Here is a 22246-nt window from a genome sequence, read left to right as displayed (position 1 = left end):
TTAACCTTTTAAATAGGCCAATGTTGACAAACAAAATGCCTTTAGCGAGCACAGACCGGTGACTGCCATAGCAATGTGGAATTTACACTCTTCTGGCCCAGAGCCACAGTTCAGATGAAATATATTAAAGAGATGGAAGTACCCACACTTTATTCCACCGCACATGCTGCTCACAAGTCACTGCCTCGCATTTTTTTTCCGGAGCCCCATCGGCGCTCCATAAATGCCATAGTCTCGTGAGGATAGAAAGGAACAGAAACTAACGAGCTGGCACGGCTGTCGCACGGAAATCGTGCCCAGGGGGTTGCTTGTATGTGTGTATGTACAGTGAGGGAAAACAGTATTTGATCCCCTGCTGATTTTGTACGTTTTCCCACTGAAAAAAGAAATGATCAGTCTATAATTTTAATGGTAGGTTTATTTGAACAGTGAGAGACAGAATAACAACAACAAAATCCAGAAAAACGCATGTCAAAAATTTTATAAATTGATTTGCACTTTAATGAGGGAAATACGTATTTGACCCCCTCTCAATCAGAAAGATTTCGGGCTCCCAGGTGTCTTTTATACAGGTAAAGAGCTGAGATTAGGAGCACACTCTTAAAAGGAGTGCTCCTAATCTCAGCTTGTTACCTGTATAAAAGACACCCCTCCACAGAAGCAATCAATCAATCAGATTCCAAACTCTCCAAGGATGTCAGGGATAAGATTGTAGACCTACACAAGGCTGGAAAAAGGCTACAAGACCATTGCCAAGCAGCTTGGTGAGAAGGTGAAAACAGTTGGTGCGATTATTCGCAAATGGAAGAAACACAAAAAAAACTGTCAATCTCCCTCTGCCTGGGGCTCCATGCAAGATCTCACCTCGTGGAGTTGCAATGATCATGAGAACGGTGAGGAATCAGCCCAGAACTACACGGGAGGATCTTGTCAATGATCTCAAGGCAGCTGGGACCATAGTCACCAAGAAAACAATTGGTAACACACTACGCCATGAAGGACTGAAATCCCGCAGCGCCCGCAAGGTCCCCCTGCTCAAGAAAGCACATATACATGCCCGTCTGAAGTTTGCCAATGAACATCTGAAAGATTCAGAGGACAACTGGGTGAAAGTGTTGTGGTCAGATGAGACCAAAACGGAGCTCTTTGGCATCAACTCAACTCGCCGTGTTTGGAGGAGGAGGAATGCTGCCTATGACCCCAAGAACACCATCCCCACCGTCAAACATGGAGGTGGAAACATTATGCTTTGGGGGTGTTTTTCTGCTAAGGGGACAGGACAACTTCACCGCATAAAAGGGACGATGGACGGGGCCATGTACCGTCAAATCAGGGCATTGAAAATGGGTCGTGGATGGGTATTCCAGCATGACAATGACCCAAAACACACGACAAAGGCAACAAAGGAGTGGCTCAAGAAGAAGCACATTAAGGTCCTGGAGTGGCCTAGCCAGTCTCCAGACCTTAATCCCATAGAAAATCTGTGGAGGGAGCTGAAGGTTCGAGTTGCCAAATGTCAGCCTCGAAACCTTAATGACTTGGAGAAGATCTGCAAAGAGGAGTGGGACAAAAACCCTCCTGAGATGTGTGCAAACCTGGTGATCAACTACAAGAAACGTCTGACCTCTGTGATTGCCAACAAGGGTTTTGCCACCAAGTACTAAGTCATGTTTTGCAGAAGGGTCAAATACTTATTTCCCTCATTGAAATGCAAATCAATTTATAACATTTTTGACATGAGTTTTTCTGGATTTTGTTGTTGTTATTCTATCTCTCACTGTTCAAATAAACCTACCATTAAAATTATAGACTGATCATTTCTTTGTCAGTGGGCAAACGTACAAAATCAGCAGGGGATCAAATACTTTTTTCCCTCACTGTATGTGAGGGAAAAAAGTTTTGTACATAGCCAACCATAATAATTGGAGGTGCGGGGGAAGGACAACAAACTAAACACTACAAGCAGTTCTAAATAAATTAGTTTTCAATCTAACCAGGTTGGGAGACTCACACGCAGGCAGAATGCAACCTGCACGCACATTTCCATCGCCTCCCCGGTGCCGGTTGCCCTCCGACACTACAGCTGACAGTACCCGGCAGCAGCGATAGTTTCAACTCCTCCTGCCAAGTGGACCGTTGGCGCACGTCCAGACGGCGCATTTACATTCACAGCCCCAAGACCGACGTGGAAAATCCACGTTCAGAATCAGACTCTTTATTTGTACTGGAGATATACGATGAGCGATAAAGTTATTTTTCACAGATCTCTAGAAGGGGCGGGTGAGAAAGTTACAACAAACCATACGAAAACAAGATAGGAGTGCAAAGTATAGGAAAGGTACGCAAATCACTCACAACTAAACCTTTTATTTTACCAGGCAAAGCCCACTGAGCTATTAGCTTTCTTTTCAGAAGAGACCTGGCCACAAATGATAGCTCAACGAAGTGGCTTAATATGTGGACATCTATTGTCGCCAAATAATCTAAACGCATGTTTCTAAATGTGGAGGGAAAAAAACGAAGGATATGGGGAAAAAATCCACACGACCAAGGGTAGAACATGTAAACTCCAAATATACAGGCGTCATAAGAGTCGGGATCGAACCCCCGACCTGTATACCAGGCGACGAAGTTAACATCACGCCACCCTGGCACTTCTTAAATAACAGGGGTCAATGTAATAAACATTACAATTGGTTTGATTTAAAGCTTTCGTGACTGCAGTAATTCATATTCTTAGTTTTTTCGGTAAAGTCACGTTGAAGGGAAACAACAAAATAATAAAATATATATAAAACAATAAAAAATTCTCACGACGTTTCGACCATAACTCAAACGGTCATCTTCAGGTGTGTTGGTTTGCATAAATGTATTTTTAAACGGCGCATTTATTTATTTATAAAAAAACCCGTTAGCGCCACGCGCAACGATTTGGCAGTTTATTTAGGACTAGTCCATCTATATTCTGAAAAGAGGAGGGACTAGTCCTAAATAAACTGTCAAATCGTTGCGCGTGGCGCTAACGTTTTTTTTATAAATAAATAAATTCGCCGTTTTAAAATAATTTATGCAAACCAACACACCTAAAGATGACAGTTTGAGTTATGGTCGAAACGTCGTGAGAATTTTTTATTGTTTTATATATTTTTTATTATTTTGTTGTTTCCCTTCAACGTGACTTTACCGAAAAAACTAAGAATATGAATTACAATTGTTGTTGACGTTCCACAAAGTGGCACTGATTTTATTGACCTCGGATAGATGACATCCTGAGTCAAAAGCCTCAGCTGTATTAGAACTCACGACTGGGGAACCGAATCCTTCTTGGGGGAGGGGGGGTGAATACGACTCTCGAATATCTTTGGTGCGCCACCACACATTATCACACACATAAGTCAATTCAGTAACTGTTTAGAGGCCCTCACAGTGACAGAGGTGACTGAAAAGAGCTTCATAGTTCATGGGATTTCTCCAGGATTAATAAATATTCGGATTCTGAGTGCACTAAAATTAGTGTTGTTGCAAAGTTGAAAAATATTCCCCTTTAGTACCCGATTAGTGTGGCGACGATGCTTTAACTACATACACAGTTATCAGTGGACCGTTTCATGTGGCCACGGGTTGGGTACGTCACATGGAGCGTAGGTTCCCCACGCCTGCGCTAGACGGCTCAGATACAATCGTTTCACTCTGCTCATGTATTAACCTTTGCTCCAGAACCGTTTATATTTGGCCAAACATCCCAGTTTATTTCCACTCAACTCCATCCACATTCACCGCTTGTCAGTAGGCTTATTTTTTTAAATAAAAACTACTCTGTCCGTTGCTCAGTGTCATTAAACAACCTATGCAGCTGCTGCCAGTCAAATAAATAACCCTTACAGATGACCCTGACACTAATCTCTGTTCACACTAAGGCAGCCCATTACGGATCGCAGGTACGCATTTATGTGCAGCATAGATAAAAATGCCCCTTGAGGTAAGAAACAGTGGGAACAATGGAGGGCTTTCAAACGCACTCTCTGAAATACCGGTAAAGGTGTAGCCTTGCAATGTCTTGCTCCTGCTGGTGGGAGCAGAGGTGTATTTGGCTAACTCTTTCAGTCTTACATGCTCGTTGGACGCTGGGCAAACGCACACTTTACCCCACAAAACGGAACCTGCCTGTCGACTAACTGTGGTGTCACCCTTTTATGCTGCTGCGTGGACAGAGGCGGAGTGGGGAGGGGGAGTTTAATAAACTTGCTCCAGAGTTTCTCAACTGCCGCGCCGGGAGATGGAATCGAACCGGCCACCAAGTCCAGCGTTCTACCCATTGCACCACTGTGGCAACACCTACCCTCTATAGAGTTGTGTACAGGCCTGCATCAACTGACAGTTTAAAATTAGTTACTCTTTACTAACACCTTAACTGTAGCCCAAGCTATGTCCCGAGATAGTGCTATGGTTTCTGTTACATCACTTTGTGTGATTAATCTAATATGAAAGTGCCTGCTGTGATGGAACGTTTCTCACATGTTCTGTACGTGTGGGTCTGTTTGCTCTGCGTGTAAGATGATAATCCCACAAAAACTCTCCGGTATGTTTTTGGGTTGTATGGCGATTTGTTCGGTCCAATGTCCGACGTTTTGGTCCACGTGCCGGGACCTTCTTCAGTTCCTGAAGTAGCTTGCAGCACGTGGAGTGAAACGTCGACCACCATAGTAAACAGCACGCGGTACATACTCTTTGGTTCTATTCGGTAAAGTCACGTAAAAAACAACAAAAAATAAAAAATTCACGACGTTTCGGCCACAACACAAGTGGCCTTCATCAGGTGAAGGGACCAGACTGTCTAGAGGACAGCGCTGGAGTGAACACAGCCAAGCTCAGACCGCGACCTTTAAGCTGTGTGAGAGGAAGCAGAGCGCCTTGACAAAGGAATTAGCATAAAAATTAGCATTTAATTGGCGGACTTAGCATGATGAACGATGTACAGGGGGCAGCATGTGCAAACCGGCGAGGGGGGGGGGAAGTTTACATATTGATGGTGTGAAAAGGGAATTTAAGCAGCTGCGAAAGTTTGGGATAACAATACTTGAAAAAATATACTGTACCATTGAAAATTAGTTTAATGTTTGGTTTGATTCAGAACATCTTTCCAATGGTTGCTTAATTTGAAACCATCCTCTCGGTTGAAATTGTGTCTGTGTTTGTAAATCTGAATTGCCTCGTGAACAAATCTCTGATAAAAACCCGTGGGTTTGCAAAGAACCTTGGTATCGGAGAAAATTATATCGTGATCACCCACAGTATTGTAACAGTGATCAGCTACGGAAGAATAATTCGTTCTGCCGTGTTTCAAATCTGATTTATGCTCGCGAATTCGGTCAGAGACATGTCGTTTCGTCTCCCCGATATAGCAGTCACCACAGGTGCAGATCAATTTGTAAACTCCGGGGTACTGTAAGTCAGGAATGACATCCTTCACGGAAGTGATCAGGTCACGGATTTTGTGTACTGTATTGAACCGGACCAGGATCTTGTGTTTATTTAGAATCTAGGAAATCTTTTTAGTAACGCCTGATATATATGGTAGTGTGATGGTTTTGACCGGAGTATCAAGTGGTTGTTTCTGTATGGAGGGAGAAACAGCTTGGCGGATGGTACGGTCAGAGTATCCATTCCTTTTTAGGGCCAGATGTACATGTTTTAATTCACTGGTCAGGTGGTGTTGGTCCGAAATGCAATGAGCCCTGTGGTATTACGTTTTGATGAGATAATTATTTTGCGTCAGGTGGTGGTGGGAATCAGGTTTCAAGTAGGAATCTGTGTGGGTGGGTTTCCTGTAGACAGAATGTCCCAATGAGCCATCAGGTCTCCTCTCAAACAGAACATCCAAGAATGGCAGCTTGCCATCTTTCTCCACTTCAAATTCACCATGGAAGTGGAGAAAGATGGCAAGCTGCCATTCTTGGATGTTCTGTTTGAGAGGAGACCTGATGGCTCATTGGGACATTCTGTCTACAGGAAACCCACCCACACAGATTCCTACTTGAAACCTGATTCCCACCACCACCCGACGCGAAATAATTCTCTCATCAAAACGTTATACCACAGGGCTCATTGCATTTCGGACCAACACCACCTGACCAGTGAATTAAAACATGTACATCTGGCCCTAAAAAGGAATGGATACTCTGACCGTACCATCCGCCAAGCTGTTTCTCCCTCCATACAGAAACAACCACTTGATACTCCGGTCAAAACCATCACACTACCATATATATCAGGCGTTACTAAAAAGATTTCCAAAATTCTAAACAAACACAAGATCCTGGTCCGGTTCAATTCAGTACACAAAATCCGTGACCTGATCCCTTCCGTGAAGGATGTCATTCTGGACTTACAGTACCCCGGAGTTTACAAATTGATCTGCACCTGTGGTGACTGCTATATCGGGGAGACGAAACGACATGTCTCTGACCGAATTCGCGAGCACAAATCAGATTTGAAACACGGCAGAACAAATTATTCTGCCGTAGCTGATCACTGTTACAACGCTGTGGGTGATCACGATATAATTTTCTCCGATACCAAGGTTCTTTGCAAACCCACGGGTTTTTATCAGAGATTTGTTCACGAGGCAATTCAGATTTACAAACACAGACACAATTTCAACCGAGAAGATGGTTTCAAATTAAGCAACCATTGGAAAGATGTTCTGAATCAAACCAAACATTAAACTTATTTTCAATGGTACAGTATATTTTTTCAAGTAGTGGTATCCCAAACTTTCGCAGCTGCTTAAATTCCCTTTTCACACCATCAATATGTAAACTCCCCCCCCCCTCGCCGGTCTGCACATGCTCCCCCCCTGTACATCGTTCATCATGCTAAATCTGCCAATTAAATGCTAATTTTTATGCTAATTCCTTTGTCAAGGCGCTCTGCTTCCTCTCACACAGCTTAAAGGTCACGGTCTGAGCTTGGCTGTGTTCACTCCAGCGCTGTCCTCTAGACAGTCTGGTCCCTTCACCTGATGAAGGCCACTTGTGTTGTGGCTGAAACGTCGTGAATTTTTAATTTTTTGTTGTTTTTTACGTGACTTTACCTAATAGAACCAAAGAGTATGGATCCTTGCAGTCACGAAAGCTTTAAATCTAGAAGCACGCGGTACAACACTAGAAAACCATCAGAGAGATGTTTGTAAAAATGTTTAACGCAGTTGCAGAACACGACCCAAATTAAGGGTCAAAAGGTCAAGCAGATAGCAACAAAGAGCACGAGAGTTCACAAGATATAGGGCACAACCACAATTGAGAACCGACGAAGCAGTGATCCCAACGGTGTGTGTGTTTATTTTCGAAGACTGAAAAATGACATCAGCCTCACCCGTAATAGTTGTCACATGAAAGGATTACATTGCTACCGACAGTCATGCAATGGGGAGAAACGTACACTCTTTATAAGCAAAAACTGCAACTTTGCCAACATGATCACAACCTTTTACCTTAATTATCTCGTTTATCCGCAAAGCCAATTTTTTTTTAAACTATTCGTATCCACGAACTCTTCTCTACCTGTCAGTGGACAGTCACAGTCGTCTAGGTAAAAAGGTCACAGGTTCAAATCTCAGCAGAGCTGGCAATGTGCCTTTCCTTTCGCGTTACTGACGAGTTGTGGCACTAAACATTGGCGCATCATTAGACAGCTATAACGCATTACACATAAACGCATTACGGCCTAATGCACATTAACGTATTATTAACAAGAGCCTATTAGGCTGCATCGCGATCTGTGCTAAGGGTTGCATAAGTGGTTTACATTCCTTATCCTATCAAAGGTCTTCGGTTTGTGAATCAAAACACTTTGCAGTCGGTCACGAGAATACATCAACCGTCGCCACAAGAATACATCAATCGTAGTTATGGGAACACATCAATCATAGCACCTTGCTTTTAATGGCAAGGCTTTGGCCGGTTTTCAGATGCTCACTTACGCACGTCCGAGGATTGACTGTGGCCCAGCGGCAGCACGTTTGCCGCTTGTTGCAGAGGTTCACAGTTCGAGCCCCCCACAGCCATCCCCGTTAATACTGCGGGTGAACGAACCGTGAATAAATGTACGGTGGACTTTTTTTGATTTAAAGCTTTCGTGACTGCAGGGATTCATATTCTTGGTTCTTTCGGTAAAGTCACGTAGAAGGGAAACAATAAAATAATAAAAAATAAATTGTTTTATATATATTTTTATTGTTTCCCTTCTACGTGACTTTCCCGAAAGAACCAAGAATATGTACGGTGGACGTTTAATATCCTGGGTTGGTGTTTCCAAAAGAAATTGCCGTTAGGGACCAAAGTTGCCAAATTTGGACAATGTGCAGGCAAATGACTCAACCAGTAGTCCCGATATCAGACAAGCAACATCTCTTCCAGTGCAGACGATGTCTGTGAATCACAGTGCCTTCGTGATAGCTGACGTTGTGCGATCAGAATTGCACAGAAAATGAAGGCAAGCTCTCAGCACCTTTGTTAATTTATGCGACATGTTCATTCTGTCATTATTTTCATTTGCAGTACCACATCTATGGAATAACTTTCCTGAGACAATAATTATCTCCATTGACTCCTCCATCACTAGATTTAAATTACAACTTACCAACACATCTCTGATCGCTCACCAACAACCATTAACTATGTGGTGATGGTCGGGGCGAGGATCGTGGTGCTGCGGAATTGTTTTAAGAACGTAATAATTGTTTCATGCTTTTTAATTTAATAAAAAAAGTTTCTACTTTCACAAAGCTATTTTTGCTGCTATTTTTGTGTTCGATGCATCGGCACCTTGAATGGCAGATCTATACCAGATAGGCGTCGTTAAGTGATAAAAAAAAACTGACTAATGACAAATATTTTTGGTTCTTTCGGTAAAGTCACGTAGAAGGGAAACAATAAAATAATAAAAATATAAAACAATAAAATTCTCACGACGTTTCCACTGCAACACAAGCAATCATCATCAGTTGTGAAAACCACACACCTGCAACACAAGCAATCATCATCAGGTGTGAAAACCACACACCTGATGATGATTGCTTGTGTTGCAGTCGAAACGTCGTGAGAATTTTATTGTTTTATATATTTTTTATTTTATTGTTTCCCTTCTACGTGACTTTACCGAAAGAACCAAGAATATGAATCCCTGCAGTCACGAAAGCTTTAAATCAAAAGACTAATTACAAGTGTGTTGCTGACTATTCAACGTATTGGGCCTTTGGGCCTGTGCACAGCTGCTGTGTTTAGAACAACAACAACCCTGCTTCACTACATTCGTCAAAACGGTGCCAAGTGCCTCCCAAGATCCACGTCCTCTTATTCTCTAAGCTTCTGCAAAAATTCACAACTCACAACACACGACCTTCTTTGTTGCTTTGCTGTACTAACGTGTTTGTTATTTTTGTTTTGGTGCCATTTCTTAATTTGTTTATTAATTTTTGATTGTGCTTGGTAGTAGCAGCAGTAGTCGGGTTTTCATTTGCTTGGTAGTAGTGGATGTATATGAGATTTGTACCTTCTATTTATTTAATGTACAGCGTTATGGAATGATATTAGTATTGATGACGCTGTCTACAATTTTAGTATTATTACTAAATATGGAACGAGTCGCGAAAATATAAAAAGGGAAAATAAATAACTTGGTCGCTTTCGTGTGATTACATATTTACATAAAGTAAGTGTTTAACATTGACTCGAGTGCATTTTTGTTTTTGCTCCGAGTAGAAACGAGCCGCAGATTTTCGACCCCTGATGTCGACCACATAAACACAGGGAGGCTGCAATGCAATAGTGGTAACATTGCTTGCACACTGGATTTGTAATCCAGAGGTCACTCTTTCGATCACCGAGCGTAGAAGTTGATACAATGGTGAAAAGGTTAATCTTAAATCCCCGCCCCCATCCACCCGGCAGTATTAATGGGGACCACCACTGTTAGTCGATCGGCATGAAGGGTGTGGTTAGGCAAAGTGGGGGTATCCCCACCTCTTTCAAGACGTCTGGCCAGCATGGAAGAGTAGGCCAAAAATACCTGCTAGAGGGATTCTCAAGAGCTCGCTCTGGTCGAGGCCCCTTACACCAGCAGTGGTGTGAGCAAGCACTTGCAGAGCCGCACCTTTAGCCTTGAGTTACACTGTAGACTGTCAATCGAATAAACGCCGTTCAAGTCTGGTTTTGGGTTGTTTTTCAGGGCAGTCAGTGGCAAGAATATGTGACGTACTTTATTTTATAGTTGTGGTCTTCTCGCATAAAGTTCCATAATTGTCTGTTTCTCAGCTAATTTCTACAGTTATAAAACTAATAAATTCAAAAGGAACTTAATTGCCGCGAAAGCCACCGATAATTGTACTTTGTGAAAAAAAACGTGTTACTACAAAGGCGGATGCTAATTAACTGTTAATTAAAATTTTCTCCATTTCATGTCGTGGCGCGCTGCGGAAGGAGGTGGCAAGGGTGGGGTGGAAGGGAAAATCAAAAACACTCAGCGCATCACACACGACGGCCACCGCAAGCCCACTGAGAATTACAGAGAGCGTGTGCGTGTGTTTCAGCAACATTTCCATCCACGCCTAAGCTTCGTCTGCAAAACCTCGCTCACTCTCCGTGCTGTACGTATGTACTGTATGTTGAACTCTTTTCGCACCGTACGTAGCCGACCGCGCTAAGCGGAGGTGGCGGGGGAAGGACAACAAACTAAACACAAAAAGCAGTTCTAAAAAAATGGGTTCTAAATCTAGATTTAAAAGTGCATAGCTCCAGTGGTTTCCTAATATCGGAAGAGCGTTCCAGATGACCGCAGAAGCGCATATGAAAGTGCGCGATACAGTGACCGTCTTTATTCGATGGCCAGCCAAAAGCCGCTGCGGGGATGACCAGAGTTTGTGTGATGGTGTATGCTCCTTGGCGAGATTAGCAAGGTATTGTGGTTTATTTGTGGCAAGTACTTCGTGTGTAATGAGTACGACCTTTTAATGTAATCGTTTGGCAACCAGATGCCAATGCAGCTGGACACAAGCACTGGACGGACATGGTCAGATCTTGCAGTTAAAAAAAACTAAATAGAACCAACAGCGCTAACGATACTCACAGCAGAACTCTGAACGGATGTTAACAAACTCGTGGAACCTTTGCAAACAAAATAACCCACGGAGCGATATGAATCACGATAAATTAATATAATAGAATTGCGCAAACAGCTGAAACGTTATCGAATATATTTCATAACAATAAAACACCTCAAATCTTCCATTTGGACACATTCTATGAAAGTGAAATGTGACTGTTCAAACTTTTGTTATACATCGCCATTATTCTGTATGGAAAAAAATTATGTTGTGCAGGGCACTTATTCACGGATAAGGGCTAAATAAATGTTTGCCATCCACCATCGCTTAGTCGATGAATGGAAAAAAAACATAGTTAAAAGGTAGTGGCTCTATTTGAGGAAATTAGTGCTTTCTAATCGTATTGCAATAGCAGGGACTCCCTTGGGTCACTGTTACAGGACTCTGAATGAACCACTTAAACAAAAGCTGATATAAATCAATAATCATCAATAAAGCATTAACCCATGATGCCGCTGCAGTTACGCACGTTTTGTACAAATAATGCTGCTGACCGGTATCAGGACCACGAGGCTACAGTTAATGCACCGATTGTATAAATGTACGTATGTTGAACTTCTTTCGCACTGTACGTAGTCAACCGTGCTTATCGGAGGTGCGATTACCAGCCCTTTTTGCACATGAGACCTGTGCGGGGGTGCATATTAACGAATGATGATACGTACGTTTGGAAACACTTTGTCGCACACATACCTTGTTGATGCATACGATTTCACCTCGTCATTGTGAACGCCGTTAGAGCAGGGCTGATTACTTAAGTTTCCGTACCGTAACCATTTTCAGACGAAAATGATTGTGGGTTACTAAAAAAAGTCTGACCCCTGTTCCCACGTGTGCCGCTGGACGGGAGGTGATGGTGCGGCTTGATGATCGGCATCATCAGCCGCGTCACGCTGGGCGTGACTTGTAGGGGGGTTCCCACCTTCAGGAAGTTGGGTTAGGGGGCAGCCGAAAATGTTTAGGTAATCGTGGAATCGATTACAACTTTTAATTGTTAATTTACGATTATAAATACATTGTACCTTCCATAATACAGGGGGTTCTCAGGGGATCACGGAACATTAATTCTAATATAAAAAAAACATGCATTGCACAGCCCTTGTTCAATCCACTTTTGGATAAAAGTTCCCATGCCACCTCGATCACGGCGGGGCTGTCTGACCATACCTCACCTTGCTAAGCGCGGGTTGGTGAAGTGGCACGCGCAGAATCAGTTCAGAGATCACTCACTACTGATGTTAGCCATGCTGGGAATCGAGTTTAGGTCACCGAGTTCATAGCGCAGTTCACGAATCACTGCTCCACCCCATTATTGCCACTAAAGATTGCTCTGGCAATTTGCACATCATATAACTGGGGTCAGGCAAACAAAGAATTATGACTGACCTACAGTGACCATGAATATATAAAGGGAACATTTTAGTACACAGAGTAATCCAATTGTAGTCACCCCAATTATTTCCAATTATCCTTTTTCTTCCCAACAGGTGATGGAATATTGTCAAAATGATGGCTAAATATCTTAGAGGGTGTTAATAGATTTAATAAGTGTATAATTGAGATTGGTGGGCGATGTACAATATTCATAAGCCATGGCCAATTGACTCCTGGATGAAGGCCTTGACAGGCCTCCACGATGCTAGGATATAAACATCCAACCAAACACCTGCACATACAAGCTGATTTCATCACTCCATCTCCTCGGCAGACACCCTCTCAGGAGGTATGTCGGGGCTTCCAAATAAAACGTTACCTTCTATTACAGCACTTCAGTGGAGTGTCCATGAATGGCTCACCATGATTTGTTTTTGTTTAATTGGTGGGAGGGCAGCGGGTTCGACATATGACCCCCAAATACGATGCCCTTTGACCCTTGCTAATGAACCTCTGCTGTCAGCTTCCCCAACCCTCCCACCCAGCACAAGCTGCTGCTTGCCAGGAAACGCCACAGGCCAGGCTGATGAGCTCCCTCAGAGGCCAATTTCCATAATAGTAAGGGGCATCGCTCCTCCAGTGATCTTACAAGGAGGAAAACGGCGCGCATGGGGACACGAGACACACGGGATCTAAGGCCAAAAAACTGCCACGCATTTTATCTTTTTTGTCTACACCGTAAGCAATGGCATATGCAGTGTCACCAGTGTTACCTCCCTTGATGGTGCTGGTCTTAGTTTAATTGTATGTACAAAGAGAACACGGTAAACTACACCAGTTTGCAATTGCATTCGTGGCGTGAATCGTTTAGGAACCAGCTTGGTGTGGGAGGGGCAGGCAGGGGGGGAGGGCATCTGCTGTATCTCAGTCAACCCCTGGCACTTGGGCCGTCTTCTTCTTTATCATGGCTGCTGATGTAGATGCAGAGAACAACTACAATGTCACATTCAGGTGGTCAAGCCAGGCAGCCGTTGTCAGGAGCTGCTGCCAGGAGTTCGATACTTCATGTGGCCTCAAAGTGCACGTCACATGGCACAAGCGCCGTAGTGACGGAGTTGTTGTTGGAGTAAATCGTGAGGTTGGGTGGAATTTCTCTGAGCCCGCGGGCCAAATACGGCCCACAACGTCAATAAGTACGCAGCCTATGGCCAAAAGAGTCCCTGACACTTCCAAACGGCCCGCAAACGATATTTATCCATCACTGCCATGAAACCGGAGCCACACTAATTGGGTACTAGAGGGGTATAATACTTGAAACACAGTGGCAGCCACCTCGTTCTTATTTTTAGCGCACTCAGTCACTTCTGTCGTTATCAAGAAGGCCCTTGCAGTGCCAGAAGTCCCCGGGGGGGAAGTCTGTTAATCATTTTGGTTTGCCCGCCAAAAGGTATCATTTGCAAGCAACATCGGCAGCTGCTATAGGATGAGACTGCGAGAGCAGCGGACGCTCTTCCAACAGGGTCATGAGAGCCGGGAGGCGATCTGCGGGCGATGCCTGAACCACCTCCGTAAACCTGGCGGCTGCTGCAGCGTGAACCAGGCCCGGAAGGCGGGCGGGCTGCATCTGCGTAAAGAGCGGACAATGCCGCCTCGCTCATCCGCTCCAGCGTCGTCAGCTGGAGGAGCCGTGCACAGCTGACGATTCAAGCACCGTTAGTGCACCGTTGGCCAGGCCGCTGTGCACCTCCGATTAGCGTGGTTGGCTACGTACGGTGAAAAATAAATTGACATACATACGTACATGGTTCGGGATAGAACACCACTTCCCTCGAATGAGGAGCTGGCGCGGTGTGCAAGCACCGCCACGAGGGAGACAAAGGCGCTCGGGCGTGGTGCTGGCCCCCCACCCCCTCGTGTGCCGTGCCGACCTTCATCGGTGCTACTTGCTAATAGCGCTTGTCCATGCGGTGTGTACGGTGAAATGGGACGGTATGTAATTGTAGCACGGCACGCATGTTTGTGACAAGTACTGCATAATTATCACCATTAAAATTAAATCCCGACGCCGTACAATCACATTTGCATAATAAATTCATAACAGTGAAAATTACGCAAATAAATAATGGCGCAGAGCACAGAGATGTCATTGCGGATGTTAATTAGCGGCGTGCGACCGTCGAATCGTGCACGCGCGAGCGCGTTTGTGTGGAGGGCGCGGGGAGGAAGGTGTTGACTATGATGTTACGTTGACAGATGGATCACAGCCGCATTGCTATAGTAACGGGGGAGGCAGAGGCAACCGGGATGATGCTGCGGCGTGTTCGCTGTCAGTCAGTGAAGGGCGACGTCACGGAGGCTGCACTCATTTTCCCGTGCGGCCCCTTCCAAGCGGAAGCTTTTGTATTATTGTATTCGACTTCGTCTCGTCGATAACGAACTGTGGAGTTTTAGCCCCCTCTTAGGCTTTGGATTCCGTTTAGCCATTCTCTTAGTCTAGTCGGCTAAAGCAGTCATATTTAGTCAGACACCCTGAGTTGTTAAATCTTGGCGTTGAGTGGTCCCCCAAACCACTCAGAATGTGCCCAAACGCGTTGAATCGCACAAACTAAGCAGTGCTGAGCCTGGATAGCGCTTAGACGGGCGACCACCACGCACAGACGTCTTGTCACATGCCATGGGGCTGCGTGGTCCGAGCATTACAGTGCAGCAACATCCATTGTTGTACTGCACTTTTATATTCCCACATCTATGCTCCCCACCGTTACCAACCCCACACTGACCAGCACGATGGAGAAGTATGATTTCATAACCCTAACGGCCTTCAGAAACGTGGGGAGGCCCTCACTCCAGCAGTGGATTGGCAAAAGGATGTGCATGCAGGAGAAATGCCGTGGAGTTTTCACGTCCGGGGTTTGACTGGGCCACTGGCCAGCCGGACATTTGTACCAAGCCTGGCCCAATGACGATCTCAACTTCTAAACTAAACTTTGTATCTTACCAGGTAAGGCCCATTGAGCTATGTAACTCTTTTTCACAAGCGACCCGGCCACAAATGATAGCTCAACGAAGTGGTTTATCATCACGTGGAACTGTATAGAAGCGAAATATTCAAAACGCACGTTTCTAAATTTGGAGGAAAAAACCAGAGGACCAGGAGAAAAATCCACGCGACCACGCGGAAGAACACGCAAACTTCAAATATACGGGCATGGTCAGGGTCGAGATCGAACCCACACCCTGTATATGAGGTGAAGCAGCTAACATCTCGCGACCGTGGCTCCAACTTTAATCGGCCAACAAATGATTCAAGTTGAGTTGGGCAAATTCGTGTGGAAGCCTAACCTCCAGCATCAGCTTACAGGACGAACATCCGATTGCTCTGTGACTCAGTCCAACCCTGCACTGCATTTCAAACAATGTCGCACAATTCCTCCAGAGCTTGAGCAAATTATGGTGCCGAACGTTATTGCCAAGCATTACACCCACTGGTTGCTTCGATTGGTCACGAGCAGAATTTCAGATATTCATCAGGCTACTCCTGAAGACGTCCACTGGACACTGGCTCAATCACCAACCTCGATATGGAAGTTTAAACGTTGCTGATTAACTATTGAGAGACTGGTAAAGATGAAGACGCTGCCGTGATATAATGGTTGGCACAATGAACTTGCAATCCAGAGGTTGTTGGTTCGATCTCCAGGCACGGTAGTTGAAACAATGGTACGAGTTTATTAAATCCTCCTCCACCTGTCTACCCAGCAGGTAAATGGCTGTACCACAGTTAGCTGATTGGCAGGCCACATGCGGTAGGATACAGTGTGGCTACTACTATCACCGCTTCTAAGACGACTGGCCAGCATGAAAAAGTAGGCCAAATACAATCTAAAGGGGCTTTCTAGAGCTCTCTGAAGTGGAAGTTCTTCTACCGGAAAGACTGGCCCCCACCATGACAATGAGGAATTTCCACCACACACTCAGGGCACAGCCAAATGGAGAACAGCACTAGACGACTGCTCGTATGAACGCGGAGACACCGTGATATTTCTTGACTTTACCAACAAACAAAAATAGTTTACTCATCCAGCTACCGGCGTCGGGACATCTCCCTGTGGACTGCGAGGCGTCGGAGTGCGGCACGCCCACACGAGACGCTCAGCCGCCACGGCCTAAACACGGGGGGGGGGGGGGGGGCTCTCTCTCGAGAAGTCTCTTGAGAACTAGCGGCACTACAAAGGTAACGCGAAGGGCATCACGGACACCGGCGTGAAAGCAGTCACATTTCGTTCCCTATTATGCCGCTTATATAATTGACTATTTAAACTATTTTTTTTTAATTTTACCAGGTAAGGCCCACTGAGCTATGTAGGTCTTTTTTTAGAAGTGACCTGGCCACAAACGTTAGCTCAACAAAGTGGCTCATCACGTGGACATTTAAATCAGCCAAATACTCTAAACGCATGTTGATGCTAAATGTGTTGGGAAAAACCGAAGGACCCAGAGAAAAATCCACGCGACCACGGGGAGAGAGCCATGCAAACGCAAAATATACAGGCGTCAGGGTCGGGATCGAGCCCATTACCGTGCTAATGATATGCATTTCACATTCTGGAGTGAACCTAATATGTGTTCATTTTTGAAATATGCGTGTGTGTTCAGCGTATTATATCTTCACCAATATATAAAAATTATTGTCTCGTGGAATTACCAGTATTGTTTCCAACAAATATGTGAGGAAATGAGTTGTTACTAATTTAGCACCTAGACATACATTTGATTAAATATATACTATATGTGTGTCTTAAACAAATAAATGTGGGACATTTCCTCAATGGGGAATACAATTCAGTGTTTCGACTGACAGGTCTTTCGCATGACTACTGCTCTTGTATGGACAGCTCATTGACACTAAATGCCAAATGAATAATGGAAGCCACGATCTCGTATTAAAAGTGCCGTTGAATACATTCTTATTGTGAAAAAGATGTATACAACACAGTGTGGATGTATATGTATGCAGTTTGTTGCCCTCCCGCACCTTGACTATGTACGGGGCGAAAGAAGCTCAACATACATACGTATGCGTGTTCCGACAAAGTTCGATTCCCGCTCACGGCCAACACCAGTGACGAATATCTGCATCTGTGCAGGGCCTCACCTAGGTCGACTCAACCTCAAATGAGTACCTGGTTGTGGTGTGTAATCATCGCTACTCGGGAGACAAAAGCGACCAGGCGTGGTGCTGGCCACCCACCCCCTTGTGTGCCGTCCCGGCCTTCATAGGTGCTCGCTAACAGCGCTTGTTCCAACAGTCTGTTGAGAGGATACCGGGGATTTTTGTATCTTTGTGTCCCGACATTCATTGTCACCGTCTATACCACCACCGACACTGATTGCCTTGTCGCAGCTTGGCCTCTCTAAGATGCTACCCTGTTCTGCATGATGGTCATTTCACCTTTGCCAAGAGCTCATTAACCATTGCTGGTTGACCAAGTAGTTTCTAATGTCGATTTCACATCCAGGCACATTATCAGGTGGAGCATGTTTACATTTTTTGCATTCTACACATACAAGGTCAAAAGATCTCCAGCATCGCCTTAACAGACTCTTGGGGCAAGGGCTATTAGCGAGCACCTATGAAACCCGACGATGCACACGAAGGCATTGTGTGGCCAGCAGCACGCCTGACTGCCTTTGTCTCCCTCGTGGTAATGTTTACACACCGTACCAGGAAATTAATTTGAGACTGAGTTGACCTAGGAGAGGCCCAGAACCGGTTCAGATAATCGTCAGTGGTGTTGATGGTCATGAGCGGGAATCAAACTTGGGGGGCTAGGTTCGAAGTGCAGCGGGCTAACCACTGCAGCACCGCTTCCCACAAACACACACACTTATACATGTGCAAACACACAAAACATTGACAATGTCAGAACACCCCTGTTACTTTGAGCTTCCAAACTCATGGCTATAACAAGTGATTTATCCTGCTATAAATCCCAACAGGATACGGCACGGACTTTATGACAAGGTGAAAATGATGTTATTTTCACACTGGCTCCATGCTAATTGAGCAGCGAACTGGTCTTCACAATGAAGTGTGAATAGTAGCAAATATAACGAGAGTCTAATTAATGTTTATACCAACAGGGATTGAAAAAATTCATCCTATTCATCAGAATGACTTTGTAAGAACTATCAACAGTTTATCGTGTGGTGACTTTGAAGAAATACATTTATGGTTATGAATAAGGAGATAGCGTGATTGGTTGATACATTAAAACGTGCAATAATGATATGTTGGATTTTGTTGTTATTTTCATTTAATGTTCATGTGATTGCATTGCAATTCGCCTTCATCTGTCCCTGGTAGGATCAAAGACCAACATACTGATGGAAAGTGTATCTTTGTTAATTAATAACCTTCTTTAACCGTTTCTGCTAAGAAACTCAGCCAGCCAGGTGGCCTTGCAGTAATCGGAAGGTCGCGAGTTCAAATCCTGGACCATTTTCTCTCCAAGGTCAATTAAATGACTACTACTTTGTGAGGGTGTCAACAGTGGTTGTGCTATGGATAGACTCACCGCCACAATAGTAATGACGAATTTCCACCAATGACTCCGGGCTGTAAACAGGATATGTTCACCAACTCAATGCTCAATTTAGCAAAAATCATGTTGACGGTTGGTTCGATTTATGTTCTTGTCCACAATTTTCCTTGCCATTCTCCTATATCAAATAAATAACAAATAGAGGTCCACTGTCATGCCATATTCACCCATAAAAGTTTCAAGACCCGTGTGCAGAAGGGTAATGTTTAGGAATTTCAGTCAATTAAGTTTTTCGAAGGTAATGGGGAGTGCCCAAAGTAAACCCACGAAATATGAAGATGAATGTTGTTTCAGGATTTCGATGAGACTCAGAAACGCTAAATAGAAAAACGCAGATAAATTATGATCAAATTGTTCTCTCCATCAGCCATGTTCAATTTCTCAAATCCAATTTTTGGAAAAAAATTCTGGTTACTTTGAATAGCCTTGGGGACAGCGTATCTCCTTCGAGACAGCATATTTCCTTGGTGACAGCATATCTCCTCCACAACTTATTTTTGCGGCTCATGTTGCACTGCTTTATTAATTGACTCTCAATGTAGTGGAGGAGTTATGCTTCCTTTGTAAGTAAGTTTGATAATTTATGTGGACAGAGTGATAGCGTTGGATGACTACAGTTTTCACAAAATAAAAAATGCCTTTTCAAAACCAATGTTAATAAAATTGAAAATCAATAAAATCCAGGCACAGTGGTATATGATACTCCATTCGTCTTTGCTAGGATATAATGTGATCAACGATGGAGCGGGGGAAACAAATCTAGAAACCAGTCTGTTTACGTGGTTGATCGACCTCTAAAATTTCCACAAATCCAGTTCCATGGGATTTTGGGTGAAAAATTGTATACGTGTCCATCGGTTGTTATTGTTCAAATCTGTGTTGTTGGCCTTTTCGACCAGATAAATGGTATTGTTATATGATTGAGGCATTTCATTGCTAGGTAAACACATTCAATAATGCAGGTGATTTTGTTTCAACAGCTGGTCCCACTTCTTTGATTGAGTCCCCAGCTATGCCATCTGGTTCTGGAGCTTTCCCTCTCTTCATCTGTGAATCGGTGCTATGTGTTTCTTCGATGTTTGACAGATGGAACATTACGTTCCTCATGAAAAATATTTATTCTCTGGTGGTTGATATTACATTTTTTCTATAGAGATCTATGCAAAAATGCATCCACTGAACATGAAATCCTGTATCTAGCATGTGTTATTGTGAAATACCATCATGACAAATTCCTGCTTTGCAAATGTACATACATCATGACGTATGGTAAAATAATGCCCTACATGGCATGAGGAGGTCCTTATCCAGCAGTGGATTGGCATAACAGCCTGTACAGTATATGTACATTCATGCATCCATCCATTATCCATCCCCCAAATACTTACCAGTCTGCATTTGCCTTCTTGACAAAGTATATCCAGTACAGTACAGGCAATTACAATTTTTAAGTAATTGTTTTATAACTTTTGTGCGTATAATGATTATTACATTGTGCTAAGTGTTGCTGCTACTCTGAATTCCTTTGTTCTTCACTCTACACTTACGGCAGCTGAACTCAATTCCAACCCAGTTCAACCTTGACAGAGAGACTTATTTCATCTCAATGGTATCTTAACATGGTTATAAATAAGACTTGAATATCGATCGTTTGACATCTAATATACATAACATTTATTTGCGATGCTTCGTGGACAGATTCGCGCAAGCGCAAAAACTCAACACATTCGTCAAAAAACGTGGCCATAAATGTTAGGGCAGTGCCTGTTATTATGTATATATTTGCTATTTACAGCAGTGTCATTGACGAATGTGTGAGTTTTTACATACGCGGTACTGTGCATACACAGATATATACACAGATAGACAGGGCAAATGCCTTAGAGGCCGACTGCATCAATTTCCATTCAGGAGGAGAGGCAGCGCACGTGAACATGTATTATTACGGTATTATTAATGTCGTTGCATTGTCGTCCCGACAGCTGTGGTTTATTTCAGAAATTCAAAGGTCGTACGATTGCACAGCTTCACTGCAAGTGGGCGGCACGAGGTCACAGCAGCTGTGACTTATCGTCGAGCAAGCAAACACAAAAAACAACAACAGGGCACAGTGCCACCACAGCGGCCGCACGAACTTTTGGCACAACCACAGCGGTGTAAAGACACGTACTGTCACCTTGATTAATAATACATCACACGAGCGCACATGTATCGCGAATATCAGCAACGTATTTTTGTTACGTTTAACGCATCAGAATAAAAAAACATATCCTACCCATGGATATTTACAGATTTTTTTTTGTATTTACGGTATTTAGATTTGAAGCTTTCGTGACTGCAAGGATCCAAACTCTTTGGTCCTATTCGGTAAAGTCACGTAGGTAAAAAATTAAACAACAAAAATCACGACGTTTCGACCACAACACAAGCGACCTTCATCAGGTGAAGGGACCAGACTGTCTCGAGGACAGCGCTGGAGTGAAACACAGCCAAGCTCAGACCGCGACCTTTAAGCTGTGTGAGGGTAATTAAGGTGCCTTGACAAAGGAATTAGCATAAAAAAATTGCATTTTAATAGGCAGACTTAGCATGATGAAAGGTAGGGAGGGGGTCGACCTGTGCAGGCTGGCGAGGGGGCACAGCAGCGTCCACATGCTGGTGGTGTGAAAAGGGGATTTTCAGAAGCTGCGAAAGTTTGGGGTACCACTACTTGAAAAATATACTGTACCATTGAAAAATTAGTTTAATGTTTGGTTCGATTTAGAACATCTTTCCAATGGTTGCTTAATTTGAAACCACCTTCTCGGTTGAAATTGTGTCTGTGTTTGTAGATCTGAATTGCCTCGTGAACAAATCTCTGATAAAAACCCGTGGGTTTGCAAAGAACCTTGGTATCGGAGAAAATTATATCGTGATCACCCACAGTGTTGTAACAGTGATCAGCTACGGCAGAAGAATTCGTTCTGCCGTGTTTCAAATCTGATTTGTGCTCGCAAATTCGCTCAGAGACATGTCGCTTCGTCTCCCCGATATAGTAATCACCGCAGGTACAACTCAATTTGTCCTTCACGGATGGGATCAGATCACGAATTTTGTGTACTGTATT

At 43.9% G+C, this 22246-nt stretch overlaps 1 protein-coding gene across 4 annotated transcripts in view; it reads right to left on the bottom strand.

Moving 5' to 3' along the window:
* LOC116948262 (regulator of G-protein signaling 7) overlaps positions 1 to 22246 on the bottom strand; it is a 130677-nt gene that overhangs the window by 59744 nt on the left and 48687 nt on the right. The gene's annotated exons all lie outside the window — the stretch shown is intronic.

The sequence above is a fragment of the Petromyzon marinus genome, chromosome 33 (genome assembly GCF_048934315.1).
Source record: "Petromyzon marinus isolate PM22_M1 ecotype Great Lakes invasive population chromosome 33, UKy_Petmar_22M1.pri1.0, whole genome shotgun sequence".
Lineage (NCBI taxonomy): Eukaryota > Metazoa > Chordata > Hyperoartia > Petromyzontiformes > Petromyzontidae > Petromyzon > Petromyzon marinus.
Note: the sequence above shows the minus strand (reverse complement) of the source record. Positions and strands in the feature narration are given on the sequence as shown.